Source organism: Doryrhamphus excisus, chromosome 22, assembly GCF_030265055.1.
Source record: "Doryrhamphus excisus isolate RoL2022-K1 chromosome 22, RoL_Dexc_1.0, whole genome shotgun sequence".
NCBI classification, from domain to species: domain Eukaryota; kingdom Metazoa; phylum Chordata; class Actinopteri; order Syngnathiformes; family Syngnathidae; genus Doryrhamphus; species Doryrhamphus excisus.
The window spans coordinates 8,727,840-8,744,927 of record NC_080487.1 but is presented as its reverse complement, the minus strand read 5'-3'; the positions used below and the strand labels follow the sequence as shown (position 1 = coordinate 8,744,927).

Genomic DNA, 17,088 nt, shown 5'->3' with positions numbered 1-17,088 from the left:
TGTGTAAGAATGTGACAATTTGAAAGCTCTGGAGTTTTCCTTTGAATCCAGAGACCATAGTGAGATGTCATCTGGCTCCACTTGTCCGCCAGGACCTTTCCAGTCACACTTTGGCTTGGCAACAAAACTTCTCAAGAAAGATTAGACGGACTTTGTCATTTGTTATGTGATTATTTTTTGCCAACAACTTCTGAATGATACAATAACATAACATTAAGGCTGGGTGGATACAAATCTTAGCAACACTGTGGTACCCGTGGCAGAGAAAAGAAAGTTGAAGTAGAGTTGATACTAAAAACTCTGATCACTTATTCACATTCAGCTAAATTATAATAAGCAACTTCTCATCAATACATGTTTCGTGGATTTCAGACTTAAAATAGTGTACAGATTTAAGCTGTGCTCACTTCCATGCAGTTTATATCCGTCTCATTTTCAAGAAAATTACACCCACTTCCGGTTTATGTCCCGCCAATTCCGAGTACAGATAATGTAGATGGGTGAACAAACACATACAGATAGTGGTGTCCTTCCTCATCCCTATTAGAAACCCCCCAGTTTTGAGTGCTTAATGCGAGTGGCGATTTGTCCCACTTTCTTCGACCGTCCCTGAACACACCGTCTCAGTTTCACACGCTGCACAAACAAATACTTTAGTCATCTCCAAGATAGATTCACGCTGGTAGACTACTTTACTGTATTTTAACCCTTTTTCTTCACTTCACGTTTGCTCCCAAATGCCGATACTTTGTGGGAATGCATAAAGGTAAGATTTTATTACCTTATTGAGTGCTAATGTTTATATTTGTGGGACACAGCCTCTTTGGAAAAACAAGTCTGTATCTGTACATATGTTGTCCTTCTAGATTGATGTTGTTCCTGTCATAGTTTTACACAATACATGATGAATAAGACAAATTAGATCGCTATCATGTACTACGTTTTACTGGTGTGTCGATGACTAGCTAGTGCACTGTTAATTCTAGCTAATGCTGGCGCTGCTACCGCTGCAATGACAGAAGACCAAATATAGCTGTCCGAGGCTATGCCTGCTGTTAACTAGCAGCTCGTAGCCAAATTTGAGCTCGCAGTTTCAAGCAGAGAAATCAGTCCAGAGATGCATAGCTTAAAAAAAACACTCGTTCGTTGTTGGGAGACTTGTATGCCTAGGTACCACAGTATGAAAATACTGACTATAAAAATCCCTGCAGTGCTTACCTTCCCGCTTCTCTTTGGCAAGTGGACGACAACGTAGTCGTGACAGTTCCAATCACTGCGACAGTAGATTTGGTCTTACTGCAAGATACATCAGGCTTTGAAGCTAAATTTTATTTTTTTAAATACCAATTTGTTTCTCTCAATAGCTCAATTTCTGCTCAATAGCTTGTAGCCACAAGATGACAACTACGGCGGCGCCGAGGGACAGGACATGCAAAAAATAGTGCCGTCAAAGGAAACTTCCGTTAACGCGTTAATAATGCGTTACCTATGAGAGCTCTAAAACATCCAGATGTTTTTTTGTAATATTCCAATCCATGTTATAATACTAATAAGTGTGGTATGTTGTTAATAGAGCAGAACACTTCCTGAGGGAAACGAGGGCTACTTTCTCCTGCATGCCTCCTCCAGGATGGAAGTCCTGCACAAGCGAGGCCTTGTGTTGGGCAAGGAGACCAGGTTAGTATGTTGCTTCAACAACACCTGTGAAAATATGGGCGGCGTATCCACGTATCAAAGAAAATAAACTCACCTTTGGCATCAAACGAGGGCACGTTCCGATGACAGGTGCCACTCGGCATCCTCGCTGAGCCATGCTATTTCATGTATAGAGGAGCTTTATGTGCCACGATGCCAACCGCTCTACATGGCAGCACCTTTGTTTAATAACACATTCCAAAAGAGCGTATGTCACAGCTTAGTGAGGCCGTGCAGCACCCATGCAAGTTAAAAAAAAAAACATCGGAAAGCCGATTTCCTGCCTTGTGCTTCTGTTTCCTGAGCAGCAAGGTTGCAAGCCAAGCTGGACCACTGCTTGCATGTGGCACAAGAAGAGAGCAATTTACTTTGGCACGGTAACCTTAGAGCAACGTTACTTACCAATGCTGAGTGCCAATTAAATACCATAAGAAGGATATCCAGACGCGGGGAGAATGAAATACTTACATGCGAATGGCAAGGGGAGACATAAAGGACTGGAAAAAACATTACTGTATACCAGCCTTGAGAACCACAGCTTGCATAAGTGAAACACTTTTATGAAGATATGTGCAACAATTTTAAACACAGATGTGCCACAGTAGTGGAAATACATTGTCCAAATTTACATTTTTTTAAATTGGCAATACTTTACAATACAGGTAAAATGTACAGCATACATGTTTTGTGTTCCTTGAATGTTTGTTATGGGCTGCACGGCAAATGAGTGGTTAGCAGGTCTCACAGCTAGGAGACCCGAGTTCAATTCCACCCTCGGCCATCTCTGTGGAGTTTGCATGTTCTCCCCCTGCATGCGTGGGTTTTCTCCGGGTACTCCGGTTTCCTCCCACATTCAAAAACATGCTAGGTTAATTGGCGACTCCAAATTGTCCATAGGTATGAATGTGAGTGTGAATGGTTGTTTGTCTATATGTGCCCTGTGATTGGCTGGCGACCAGTCCAGGGTGGAGCCTGGGATAGGCTCCAACACCCCCGAGACCCTCGTGAGGATAAGTGGTAGAAAATGAATGAATGAATGAATGTTTGTTTGTTTGGCTACAGACACAGGTAGTGAACACAAGTTTATATGTGGCAATATAGTATTCGTAAATTAATCTTAAATTATTCCTGGAATTACAGCAGAAACTGAATGATGTAGACGCGGACGACAGAGCCCGACGACCAAGCTAAAGGCTATATCATGACTCTGATTCCATCTCTTCATAGATCACCTTACATGAACATTAATTTGTGGTGAGTACCTATACATTCATTCATTCATTTTCTACCACTTTTTCCTCACGAGGGTCGTGGGGGTGCTGGAGCCTATCCCAGCTGTCTTCGGGCGAGAGGCGGGGTAACCCCGGACTGGTCGCCAGCCAATCACAGGCGTACCTATACATTTTATACTTTAAATGTGTTTAATAAGTGTGTCAACATGTGTCAGTATAAGCCACTTTCTGCAGCACTGCAAAACACAGTACACAGTATGACAAGGGTTTTATTGTCTTGGGAAAGTTCTGTTCGGAATGCAAAGTTTCCGACCACAGCACAACACAAGTATGATGTGTGAGTCGCTGTCATCCCCATTCTTTTTCATTTTCTTTCTTAGAGAGGTCATAGGGTAAAAATGTGCATGCTTGCTTCAGTTGCATATTTTGCTGGGTGGTTGTTGACAAATCCCAGTGTCGTCGTAAAAGTGAAAGCGTGTACAAGTTGTTTCGAAATGGCGATTGTTAACAGCTTGCCGCTTTCCCCATAAACACATGTGAAGGCTAACACAAGCCGGGGAGCATGAGTGTAAAACTTCATCTTTTTATGTTAATGCATGACAATAGCAAATGGAAAAAAGACATAGAAAATAAATAACAAATAAGTAAAAACAGCAGCATCAAATGACAGGTCGCCAGGCAGGCATTAGGAAGCGTTGAACTCCAGTCACCATTGTGGCCAGCACTTTACAACAGCCCTTTGCTGTGGATGTAATTGACTGATCTAAGTACTTTGAAGCAAATTAGACTCATTACCTTCAAGATGACGAATATGAACTGGCTCCAACAACTTCTCCTCAAGCAAGTCAGCGCTTTTCTTCCTGCCACTCACACACAGCACATACACATGTGTATCAGATTTTGTTAGCAATTCACAGAGGATAAGATGCCTATTTTTAAGATAATGCTGATCAATGAAGTGGATTCAATTTGCCTTTGATTTTGTGTTCAAAAGTATTTTTCCAAAAAGCTGTCTCAGAAAAAAGGGCATTGTCTTACATTCAGCGTTACGTGACATCATTATTATATTTGGGTCAATATAGTATTCATTCATTCATTTTCTACCGCTTATCCTCGCAAGGGTCGCGGGGGTGCTGGAGCCTATCCCAGCTGTCTTCGGGCGAGAGGCGGGGTACACCCTGGACTGGTGGCCAGCCAATCACAGGGCACATATAGACAAACAACCATTCACACTCACATTCATACCTATGGACAATTTGGAGTCGCCAATTAACCTAGCATGTTTTTGGAATGTGGGAGGAAACTGGACTACCCGGAGAAAACCCACGCATGCACGGGGAGAACATGCAAACTCCACACAGAGATGGCCGAGGGTGGGATTGAACCCGGGTCTCTGAGTTCAATCCCACCCTCCCTCTGAGTTGGGCATCGAGTCTCAAGCATAACACTCCAACTCAAATGTTGTTATTTAGATTTCCTAGTGTTTTTGCCCACTTTGACAGCCGAATTCCAATGAGGAAGAACTTGATTTAAAAAAAAGTGTGCTCCCGGTGCCTCATTTTGTTAATAAAATAAATAAAATATTGTCAATAAAACTCATGTTATTAATAAACTAGTATGTGATTACATTAGCGGCTGCAATGTCAACTTTGCCTACCTTGTCCCAAACCCATAACGTGAAAACCCTTCCTTGGCAGAGGTCAATACATCTACGTGCTAGAATCTGTGCAGACGTAAACTGTGAGGTATGTGCGTTTGGAGCTCAGCTGTTGAGCCAACGTTACATGTGTGAGTTCCCCTTAGTCAGCAAGTGATGGCTTCCTGTCAGTGCCAAAAGTCAGCCTTGACAGTTTTTACCACCCGAGTGCCAAGCCTTCAACCGTCAATGACAACTGCTTTCTCACGTCCATCTGCTCCTGGGCTTCCGTCCAGCAGGAAGATTCTTCTCGCTCCCTCCTTTTGTGTATTTGTCTTGACACCTTTGACCAGTGTGTCTACCTTCTAGTTTTTCTCCCACGCTGCTGCATGCATGGAAGAAATACCACATCTTATAAGATAGGGGTGGGTACATTTTTTGGACGAATTTTGCTAAAAACAATTGGCTATATACTGTATATTTTATACACACACTATTTTACGTCTATAATCTGTAATCTGAATTTACTGTAAATTCTATCTTTATGACAGGAAAGCTCTGCATTATTTAAGGGCTTAATGCAGACGTGAGTGGCATCCATCCATATATCTTCTATGCAGCTTATCCTCACCAGGGTCACGGATATGCTGGAGCCTGACTTCAGGTGAGAGGCAAGGTACATCCTGCACTGGCCGCCAGCCAATCACGGGGCAAATATAGACAAACAACCATTCACACTCACATTCCTCAACCTAGCATGTTTTTGGAATGTGGGAGGAAACCGGAGTACCCGGTGAAAACTCATGCGTGCACGTGGAGAACATACAAGTGGAGATTCTAACACACGTCAGGTTTGGTCACAATACAATGGGAGAACGTATGCAATTGGCGGTTGCCTCAATATTTTTTTGCCTCACTTGTATGTATGCCGTATAAACACAATTTGTGAGGAAAAACAAGCAGTACCAATCTATACGGCCTATTGTAAGCAGGGTGAAAGGTGAACTGCTTTTTCCCTCCAATGGGAAACCGTCCAGTTTTCTTTTCATTACTCTACCTGAGGGCTGAACCCCCTCTATCACAATAAGCTGTATTTTTATCGACATGTCCACACGGAAGCAGCATTCCTGGGAATTAGGCTCAATTTCACTTGGCCTGCAGTGTTTTTAGGGAATACTCCCACAGCTTTCACCCCCTTAGACCCCCACCCCTGTATCAGATATGGTTTGTCCACAACCCAAGTTTATTTATTCAATTGTTCACTCATTGGAACGTTCACTCACGCTACCCACAGAAGTGGAGCATGGAAATATGTATCATGTGTTGTGTAGGATAGCATCAACGTTAAGCAGTGAAAGGAAGTCAATGGATATTTGCATGCAACATTACTTATATAGCTCATACAGAATTTTTGTCTGGAGAAAAAGGTTATTTAGAGCAGAGGTCCCCCACTACCGGGGCGGGCCTGTGATTAAAAAAAAAAGCACAAATATTTTAAATAACTACATTGAATTTATTTTATGTAAATGCATGTCGGCTGCATGGCGAAGGAGTGGTTAGCGCAAAGCTCTCACACCTAGGAGACCCAAGTTCAATTCCACCCTCGGCCATTTCTATGTGGAGTTTGCATTTTTCACGTGGGTTTTCTCCGGGTACTCCGGTTTCCTCCCACATTCCAAAAACATGCTAGGTTAATTGGCGACTCCAAATTGTCCATAGGTATGAATGTGAGTGTGAATGATTGTTTGTCTATATGTGCCCTGTGACCTTGACTCTCGCCCGAAGACAGCTGGGATAGGCTCCAGCACCCCTTGTGAGGATAAGCGGTAGAAAATGAATGAATGAATGCATATCAATTTTGGAAAAAATGCAGCTAGACAACAAATCACTTGCAGTATGATCCACTGCAGTCTAGTCTCTTCTGTGTCATTGGCAAGCTTCCATACATCTATTTTCTATATTACTTGTCCTCACTACGGTTGCAGGTATGCTGGAGCCTATCCCAGCTGTCTTCGGGTGAGAGGCAGGGTCACAGGGCAGGGTCTTGATTTTATGTTCAAAAATATTTTTCCAAAAACCTGTCTCAGAAAAAAGGGTGTCGTCTTATTTTCAGTGTTACGTGACATTATTATATTTGGGTCAATAGTATTCATTCAAGTATTCATTCATTAATTTTCTACCGCTTATCCTCACGAGGGTCGCTGGGGTTGCTGGAGCCTATCCCAGCTGTCTTCGGGCGAGAGGCCGAGTACACACTGACCTGGTCACCAGCCAATCACAGAGCCACTGATGAGGCCAGTTAGAGCCCATTTGAATGTCTCGGATAAATTGATGAGATGTATTTTATGGCGGCAAATGTACTCATTTTCACCAGTCATCAGCCAGTATATCACAGGGTGGAATACCATTGAGGCTGGCCAACATAGAGTATGTATGTGTGTGTGTGTGTGTGCGCGCGTCTAGAATGGTGTTGAGTGTTGTGCGAGAGGCATCTCCAGTCGCTGCTGCTCCAGAGCTGCAGGTGTCCCTGCTGCTTCGTCCATTGCTTCTTTTTCCCAGGAAAATGCTTTCAACCGGGGTTGGATTACCACAAAGCTGCACCGACATCTAAGAGATGCCAGGAATGCCCTTCTCCATCAAAGGGGGCAACATTTGGCCATTTTTATATCTGCAATTACAATGGAGACAGGGTGAAAAAGGGGGAAATGATGGAGTAGGCAGTCGGCATGATTGAATGTCAGCACCTGTTAGGAGTGTATTAAATATAAATGTATTGTAGGCAGATATGAAGGTTCTGCGGTATCCATATTGTTCATGTGTTATTAGAAAAATTACATCAGGAGGTTGCTTGGTTTGCTGCACTAACTGAATAGAGGCGTTAATTGGTGCATTTGCTGCATTTACGGGAACGTGAAGGGAGATAAAAGTGATCTGAACTACCGTGGCCAATAATGGACAGGTGGAATCTTATCGCCATAGGGGAGGAGACACAAATGTAACTTGTGGCCTCAAATGAATCCGCAGAGTTAAGTGGAAAATGGCTAGCAAGTGAATTGTGATCTAAAGAGTTTGTGAGACATTCGATGCTACATGTGGAAAGAAGATTCAAGTCCAAAAGTGCCAATGTTTGGTATGCCAGTGGAAGTTCTTTTGAGGAGAACACCACATAAACCTTTGAGCCTCAAATACTTGTCTGCAAATAGGTCTGCTTTTAATAGGCCAGAAAAAAAACACAACCCAGAACGAGGCACGCAATGCACACATTTGGTTTTTTTGAATCTTGTAAAAATACTTGTTTCCTCTCACTTTCTTTTTGTACACCACCTGTGCTCACTTTTCATCGTCGTGCCTTCAAGCCGCTTTGTAGATTTCAGCCAAACAACATCCCGTTTATATCAGGATTTACATTTTTGATGCATTAAATATTTATTTAGCTATAATTGGCAGTGGACAAAAGGGGCCGACTGGGGCGTGACTCCATTCATTAGGTGCAGCCTTGTACAATTGGCAAGGCTGCACCTAATGGATTTTCCCCTTGTTGATGCTCTCATTCACTAAGTTTCCAGCACTTTGGCTTCTTCTCTTTCTCTCTGAGATTCAGGGACTTTTCAGTCGGTACATTGCGTGCGACATTTGGAGGAAAAATCCAAGGGCAATGTCATAGTTTAGTGTGTCTCTAGTTGTGTGTTTTCCTGCTGGTGCACCTGTTGTAGTCCAGGGTGGGTTGGAATCAGTTTATATACTCGCACATGTGCCTAAAATGCTTAACCATCTGGAAAAAGTCGCTAAAAGGTCCAGCAGCTCACAGCTTTTTTTTTTTACTGTGATGTTGACGACTAGCGCCTGCAGGCTGCTCTGTTGTGGCGCCCAATAAATGGGATTCCTGCGTTTTTTGTTTTTTTTAAATAAAAGTTCTCTAATCCTCTAGGTGTCCGTCAACAAAAATGCAAATCACACAAACAACAGAAGCCTATTCCCCTAAATTAACTGAAATAAATAATTACATTGAAGGTGCATTTGATGATTTAATTTGTCAGCTTCATCTACCTCTGCATGTGCTTTAAAATGTTGCAACTCATCGGTTGGTGCTCCTGGTACTTACCGCTGTGACAACATTGGTTCTGTTGTGCTGTGTTTTTTTTTATTTGTGTTAATAAATGTGGTCAGTGCACCCAAAATCATTATTAAAGATGTATTTAATGCACAGGTTATTTATGCAGGAATATTTCTACATGAACTGGCAGAGCTCTAGGTGTATTGTATTGATTGGCCTGTTGCTTTTTACTGGAGAGTTTTTTAAAGGAAGAAAGCCCCTTTAGGCTCTATAAAGCCTCCTCATATAAAGGGGTAATCCCCACATAATTACAGGTGGCTTGTTGTATATAGAGGCTAAAAGTGGCGAGTGGGGGTGCCGTATACCGCGAGGTCAACATACCATCCTCAGTCCCGTACCTGATAAAACCCTAATAGGCTGAGGCAGGCAAGCTCATAATAATCTAATGAGGACCAATACAAGAGTTCTATCTTTAAGAGCTATGCTCAGATTTTTGATACAAAACTTGGAGTTCAGGATCATGCATGTGTTCCTAATTGTGTGGCATGTACGGGAAGCCGCACCTCGATTGGCCGTTACCAGTCAAAGTGGTGACTTGAAATAAGGTCATATTGTCATTTGCTGGCTGTTGGATGCTGATGAAATAATGTAATTTAACTCAACAGGATACAGTCCCGCGTTTCACAGCTCAGGGGTGATTTACCACGTACTGTATTGACCCTGATTTTGGATATTTATTTTTGCTATAAAAAAGTTGGTTTTATATTCTTGTTTTAGACATTATAAATTATACATGGACACCAACAAGTTGCCAAACAACTTCTCTTCATGTGAGTCAGATCTTTTCTTCGTGGCACTCACACATACCAGTGACAAGGAAGGATGCGATGGGGGAAAAAGTGTTATGATGCTAATTTCAAAATAATGGTGGATATGCCAAAAAGTAAGTGTATAAATAAAAGAATATTTCTTACCCAAATCAAGCATTTTCAAGCATAAAAATGGCTAAATGAGTATATAGTCCAAAATAGTGTATAAGCCATCAAGACCACTATTCAACATGTGAATGCGCGCAGACCTCACAGCTAGGAGACCTGAGTTCACTCCCACCCTCGGCCATCTCTGTATGGAGTTTGCATGTTCTCCCCGTGCATGCGTGGGTTTTCTCCGGGTACTCCGGTTTCCTCCCACATTCCAAAAACATGCTAGGTTAATTGGCGACTCCAAATTGTCCATAGGTATGAATGTGAGTGTGAATGGTTGTTTGTCTATATGTGCCCTGTGATTGGCTGGTGACCAGAGTGTACCCCGCCTCTCGCCCGAAGACATCTGGGATAGGCTCCAGCACCCCCGCGACCCTCATGAGGATAAGCAGCAGAAAATGAATGAATGAATATTGCATAATACACACAATAAGTGTAAAGGTGACTATAGGGATGTTATTTAATGTCCAGAGGTCTCTAATAATGAATAATAAATTAAACTGTATTTAAAAGATCCTAAATATAGTTTTCCATGCCATAACTACAAAAATATTCCATCTGAGAAGAAGGAATCCTACTTCGCGGAACTTAACTTATCGCGGTCGGGTCTGGAACCAATTAACAATGATAAACAAGGGATTACTGTATACGGCTGGGAAAATGTTTTATTAATTTTCCCCCACATTCGCCGCCCTTTTTAAAAAAAATTGCTTCCAGCCTGCAGCCATCACAACGCCGGTAACGCTTCCTTATATTCTCTAATCACACACAAGCTCGTCCTCATTCTTTCTCTCCTCTTTGAGCCTTACACAAGGAGTCAGACGTAGACACAAGAGGGGGGTTGCATGGTCTAAGCTGTGCAGTGTGAGTGTGTGTGTGTGCGTGTGTGCGTGCGCGTTCACGGCTTTGTTCTTGAACTATCGTGAAAGGTCTAACCTCCAAGAGGAAAGCTGCACTCTGAATAATTTTCTTTTGACTTAAAGTATGCATCGTGATTTCATGCGTGCTTGAGGTAATCAATCTCTTTGAAGAGGTGGCCTATCTCATTTAAAAAACAAATAAATGGACAATTTCACTGAGTTGTTTGACATCAGGTTAACTGATTGTGGAAAATAGTGCCATGTTTTTAGTCTTTTCATCCTAACGTCTTCCAAAAGTCTTTCCATGCACCTTCTTTTGTGTAGTGGATGTTTGTATAAGAAGAACTCTTCTACTCTTGAACCGTTCGCCACACACAAAAGAGCAAAACTTTGACGAGACATGGACCCCTACTGTGTTGCATGTGCTTTTATGTTTCTGCCACATGGTTTGTCAAGTTTGACTCCATAAATCAGATTGACATATTATTTTTTTCCCGATCATGAAGACCGATATAAAAAAATGCACCACATGATATATGCATTGTTACACACATCTGTATCGGCTGATATCAGTATTGGAAATTGAGAGTTTCAGATAATGAAGTTTGTGCATTTTGAAGTGAGCCCTGAAAAAAAGTTTGGGATGGCTCTGAACGCTCAGTTTCGCATTCTTTTTTCTAACACTGGCTGCCTGTGATGTCACAGTGAGTCAAACTTCCTTATATGGGCATTCCCAAATACCAAGCTGTAGACCTGCTCTACCCCATTTTGCAGCACTGTGAAGATTTCACCGCGTTAGCGCAGAGTGTGACCAATCACAGAGGAGTGCGTGGGCCTGGAGGCGGGCCGTAGGCGGTATAAGCTTGAATAGGTGCAGATTCTGGAAGAACTAGAAAGCTTTCTGTGCGGGTTATTACGTGTAGCTGCTCTATATGAGTCCACAACTCAATATAAAGGGCTGAATGAGCATAATAGATCCCCTTTAAGGATTTTATTCAACTGTATTTAATAATGTTGTTGTAATGTTGTCCCTATAACGTACAGTCAATGGAGACAAATTTTACCCCTGGGGACCAATAAATCTAATCCAGTATAATCTAATGTGATCTAGTATTTACTATATATTCTGAACTCCAATTTTTTGAGGCATTATACTGCATGTTCAACTTCATAGGGGACTTTCCAACCCTCAGATTTACAGCCACAACGTCTTCTACCCAGGTCTCTTTCGCGTCCTGGTCCCAGTGCATGGTTCTGGGTCCCAGCTGTGAGCGGTTTGATGGTCGGTTGAGTTCTTGGGCCAAAGGTGCAAGGCTGCATGTGTTTGAGGAAGGGTGGGAGAGCAATGTGGAGATGCTGGAGGTCAATTAGAAGCAAATGTTTTCCATCATGACAGTTCCATTAGAAGAGTTGATGTGACCCTGGACATATCACTCTCAATAACCATCATGAGAAATCAATACATTGTGACGTCAGCGCTTTAGAGGCGCATCTTATGCTTTGACAGTCTCAGTATTGTACCTGTAATTATATCCCATTGTTGACACTGGGACCGCCGCTCTGACGGGACCCGCACTTCACTTTCAAAGACACCCCAAAAGTGGACAGGAAATGAAAACAAAATGGAGAAACTTAAGGATGTGTTTTTGCCCTTTGAGGTGTGAAAAAGTAAGAGCGTTGCTTTCAAGTGCAGAACAAGACTCCAAGGAGGGAGCTAAGACATAACACTCACAAAGAGGCAAATAAAAAATCATCTTCTTCAGATTTGGGGTCTCTTGATGCTCCTGAAAACATGCATTGTATTCCCCTGACTCCTCATGGTATTTTTTTTTCTCTGAGCACTGACTCACAGAACCACACATCTCTGGAAAAGCCAGAGAGATGTTTTGGCGCGACTGTCTCAAAGCAGACAAGGATGTAGAAGACAAGTAATCCATCCTGCAAGGTATCTCCCGGAGGAAAAACCTTTCATGGATTTCAGATTATGACAAGTTGTTGCCTTCAAGAGACACAATGGGGTGAAAAAAGGGACGGGGTTTGATGTTGGTATACGAGAAAGGTAGAAACCAGGGATGGGGTGATTGTTGAGCGATGCAGCGGAGTGTGTCTATGGATTAAAACCATATGTGCACGCCGGAGGTGAGGACACGGCCGCAACACATGTGAGGAACAAATGGCGTCACTTGGCCCCCACCAGGGACCACACGGCACACGCTTCTTGTTTCCACACTTTGTCTCTCTCCAACGTTCATCTTCTCTTCTCCAAACGTTTCACTTCTGTCAGCTGTTTGGCTAGAATAAATAACAAAAAAAAATTCCTTTTTGCCTTTTCGTCTCCACACAGATTTATGACAAGAAGATTCCAGAAGATACCTGTGTGGTCACTGAAGTCATCGGCGAAAGAGACGGGGGTGACCAGAACATGTGGAGAACCAGGTGCACATGCATGCTCGCTAACCGCTAGTCTCAGCGTCATTCACAGACAGAAGAGTGGATACCTATAGCTCTCCATTTCGCTACAAAAACAAGATGCTGGTTTGCCGTCAGTATTTTTTCCCTGAGGACTGGAGCACACGTCTTGTGCTGAAAGATACAGCCATCCCAAGGAGAGTGAACTCGTTATAATGCACTGAAAAGGGAACGAAATATGTGTTCATGTTTTACATCAGGGTTGTGAATGATGAGCAAATTTCAAAAAAATAGTGAAACTTTTCACATTCTTTTTTTCCATAACATTTTGGACCTGTTTTTTGTACATTGACAAAGTCAACACCCCTCGTTCTGTTACCATATGCTAATATAATATCGTATTTTCCGGACTATAAGTCACAGTTTTTTTCATAAGTTAGCTGTTCCTGCGACTTATAAATGAAAAAACTGTTGCTGGACACTTTTTTATGTTTATGTTTATTTTTCACGTAGCTGTACCATTATGCATATCTTACATCTATTCAGCCTGTTCTTTATTCTTTTATTGTTAGAACTTGCCTTCCAAGAGGACGCAATGTCTGTTTTGGTCATAAAATAAATTATTCACAAAAAATGCGACTTATACTCCAGTGCGACTTATGTATGTTTGTTTCTACATAATTATGCATTTTTGGCCTTGTGCGACTTATACTCCAGAAAGACTTATAGTCCAGAAAATCTGGTACCTCTGTATGAAAGAAGTTTATAAAACAAGGAGCTAAAGATGAGAGGGTGGGTTGGGAATTGGGAGGTGAGACGGCCATGGTATGGGAAAAGGTTTTTGGGGAAACCAACTAAAGGGGGGAAGAAAGGCAGGACACAAAGGCCTTTGAAAGCAGCAGACAGTTCCCTTGACATGCGTCTTAAAAGAGATGCTGTTGCTCATGCCAAAAAGGGGAAAAAGACTGAGCAGGGAGAGACTGTTGCAAAAAATCACAACAGAGTTAATCAGGTGATGCCTGCTGAACTGGAGTCTCGTGGAATGTGTCGAGGTCTCGCGTCTGTGGAGGTCTATTTTTTCCTTAACTTTTGGTTGACCCAAATAAAAGATAACCTTTTCAGGGGAAAAAAGTAATGTCTTTCATATTTTGGGTCTATTTGCAAACCAACACATGACCTCAGCCCAAGCGAGTCAGTGCTTTTCTCCCTGTCACTCACGCCTATCAATGTCTCACAGGTTATTGGTTATTGGAGTAAAAGTAGTTAACATGGGGGTGTTCCAGATTCCCTCTTTACGTAGCGTAGCTTCCAGTTTTTGTCAACAACAAAATGGTTTGCTCTCATACAACTCTTCTCTTTACAAGTCGGCTCATCTCATTCTTTCATCCCTTGTTCCCCCCCCCCCCCCCCCCCCCTCCTCGCCATATAAATCCACAGTGAACTCCTTCTTATCCTTGCATACAAACACACCCACTTCCTTCTGTATCCGCCATGAAATCCATTTAAGATCCTGCCCCCTCCCAGGCTGCTCTTCTTGGGTTTTGTCTCACCAAGAAGTAAAATACTCCTCTGTGCCAGCCTGAAAACTAAAGTACCCCTCCCCCGCCCCCCCGCACCAAAAGGAACGAAAGCTGTAAATTAACTAACTGCAAAAAATGAATTAGAAATGCCAAATTGCCAAATTATGTTTGACTAACAAGATATGTTTTGTAGTATGTTAGACCAATTATGTATTATTATTAATTAAAATAAACAATTAATCTGAGAACAGAAAAATTGGAATTGGAATTGACAAAAACATCAACATATTATCCTTGTGTTCTAGTTGACAAAGCAAAATTAGCACCATATCTGACAATTAGGGGTGCTCCAATCGATCGGCACCAATCGGTATCGGCCAATAAAGGTGAAAAAGCACGGTATCAATATCAGCCGATACTTGCTTTAAAATGATCAGCTCCGCCCCTGCTGCAGCATCCAGAACAAGCACGCCATGCCGTGTGTGGGACTTCCTGTCTTTGTGCAAAACGTGCTTCAGTAAAGCTTTGGATTGGTGCGGCATTCGGGGGCGCTTAGCAGGGTGTGGTCAGTTTGAGGCTTACAATGTGATCATCCTTCAGGCAGCGGCTCTAAAGCCCCAGCCCCAACCTGATGTACTTGCAAATGTGGGCAAAATGTGGGGATGAGTACCTCCTCAGTATGGATTTGGGAGCATGCATTTTCATCCTTAACAATGTCCCCCGGGGCCGCACTTTGGACACCCCTCACTCAAGATAAACAAAGTGATCTATCATGAAAAAGCAGTTTCCATCTTCATTTAAGCTATTTAATCTTCCATTTTAGCTTTTACAGCATACCAAGTGACTGAAGTGAGGCTAGTTGTAAAAAGCGAAAGTTAAAAAACAGAAGTGACTTCCTGATCTCCTCCAGGTCGCTTTGGGCCCCCGACTCCATTGGTGTGTCTCTGTGGCTTTTAGCCTTGACCTGGGAATTACTAACAGACCTCAGACTGCATAGAAGCCTCGTTACACTTGGTAAGTCAGTGATGTAATCATGAGGGATCATTCCTATTTGAATATCATGTGTATAAGCAACCGAGAAGCTGGAGCTACTCATCTGATGGCTCATCTCGGAGTGTGCATGTGTGTGTAAACACTGATTAACTTGTTAAACTACAGCAGAGATTATATTGATAAAGACAGGAATACAGCGACTAAACTTAAAGAGGGATGTAATAAAAGTCCGGAAAACAGGTTCCAGATTCTTAGTGGATGAAATGGAATTTTCCAGATATTATGTGCAGAAAGGCACGGGACCTGCCATCAGAAATCAGACTGTAATTCAAAAGTGACTCATTGATTAGTACTTTTGCGCTTAATATTTTTATGTTTTCTTATTAAATAACTGCAGATTTTTTTTTTGTGAAACTATATTTTTAGGATGACAGACTAGGTTGCACGGCTCTCTAGTGGTTAGCGCGGTTAGGCCTCACAGCTAGGAGACCCGAGTTCAATTCCACCCTCGGCCATCTCTGTGTGGAGTTTGCATGTTCTCCCCGTGCATGCGTGGGTTTTCTCCGGGTACTCCGGTTTCCTCCCACATTCCAAAAACATGCTAGGTTAATTGGCGACTCCAAATTGTCCATAGGTATGAATGTGAGTGTGAATGGTTGTTTGTCTATATGTGCCCTGTGATTGGCTGGCCACCAGTCCAGGGAGTACCCCGCCTCTCGCTGAAAGACAGCTGGGATAGGCTCCAGCTCCCCCTCGACCCTCGTGAGGATAAGCGGTAGAAAATAAATGAATGAATGCCACAGACTAATAAAAAAACAGCTGCCCAAGCAGCTTACACAACTGGTGTAAGCTCAAGCTACTCCAGAACCTCTACACACAAAAGGGTGAAAAAGAGTCCAAACATACACCCCTATCGTGTTGCCTGTGCTAATATTTTTCTGACAAATACACCAAATGGTGGTGCTGTTATGAAACCCCAAAGTTTGACTCACTTGAAATGACTTACACAGCAGCACAAAAACAGCTACTGTAATGGCAGGGTGTTTAGCCATCATAAAATTTGGTACACACCTTTTGGGAGCTGACAAGGCATACCTATGGATGGATGGATGCAAGAAAAACATGGTTGCCATCAAGCACAAGCATTTGCGACTGAGCAAAATCATTGAGCGTTGATTTGATGACACTTTGTATGCTAGCATGTCTTCCAAAGCATTTTGTGCTCAACTCAAAGTCATAGTGCAATGGCAAGTTGTTGACAGAAGATGATCAAACTTTGTTACAGTCGCATTCGTATCAATGGGAACACATTCACACGCACAAATTGCCCTCAAGTGGCAAACAGAGGGATGCGGCGGCACAGCCTACATTGCGACTGATGCCTGCCACTCTTCCTTAATCCACGCTGACAGGCTTTTCATCATGTGAGGAGGTGGGAATGATGGACAAATGCTGGAAATCAGGACAGGTGGAGGTATCGGGATGGGTGGGGAGACTTTCCTCTCCTTGCTGCCCAGGGCGGTGCATGTCGCTGGGCCGCAGCCGGGGCCACCAAGGCCTCCTTTGTGGTGGTTATGACCAAGTGGTGAGTGATGTAGCTCCAAGAGAGGGAACAGCTTTAGCTAGGAGTGGAATGTTCCCAGGTGAGAATGCACGACAATGGAAGAGCCGTGGTCTCACAGGTGCAACACAGGAGGAATGTTCTT

The 17,088-nt window shown here is 42.8% G+C and overlaps 1 long non-coding RNA gene across 1 annotated transcript; it reads left to right on the top strand.

Annotated features, from left to right (window-relative positions):
- Positions 1-585: 585 nt before the first annotated feature.
- Positions 586-13,396, top strand: LOC131109860 (uncharacterized). The gene is made up of 4 exons (XR_009120795.1): positions 586-766; positions 1,574-1,677; positions 2,836-2,949; positions 12,805-13,396. It is a non-coding gene; the product is annotated as an uncharacterized LOC131109860 (long non-coding RNA).
- The last annotated feature ends 3,692 nt before the right edge of the window (positions 13,397-17,088 follow it).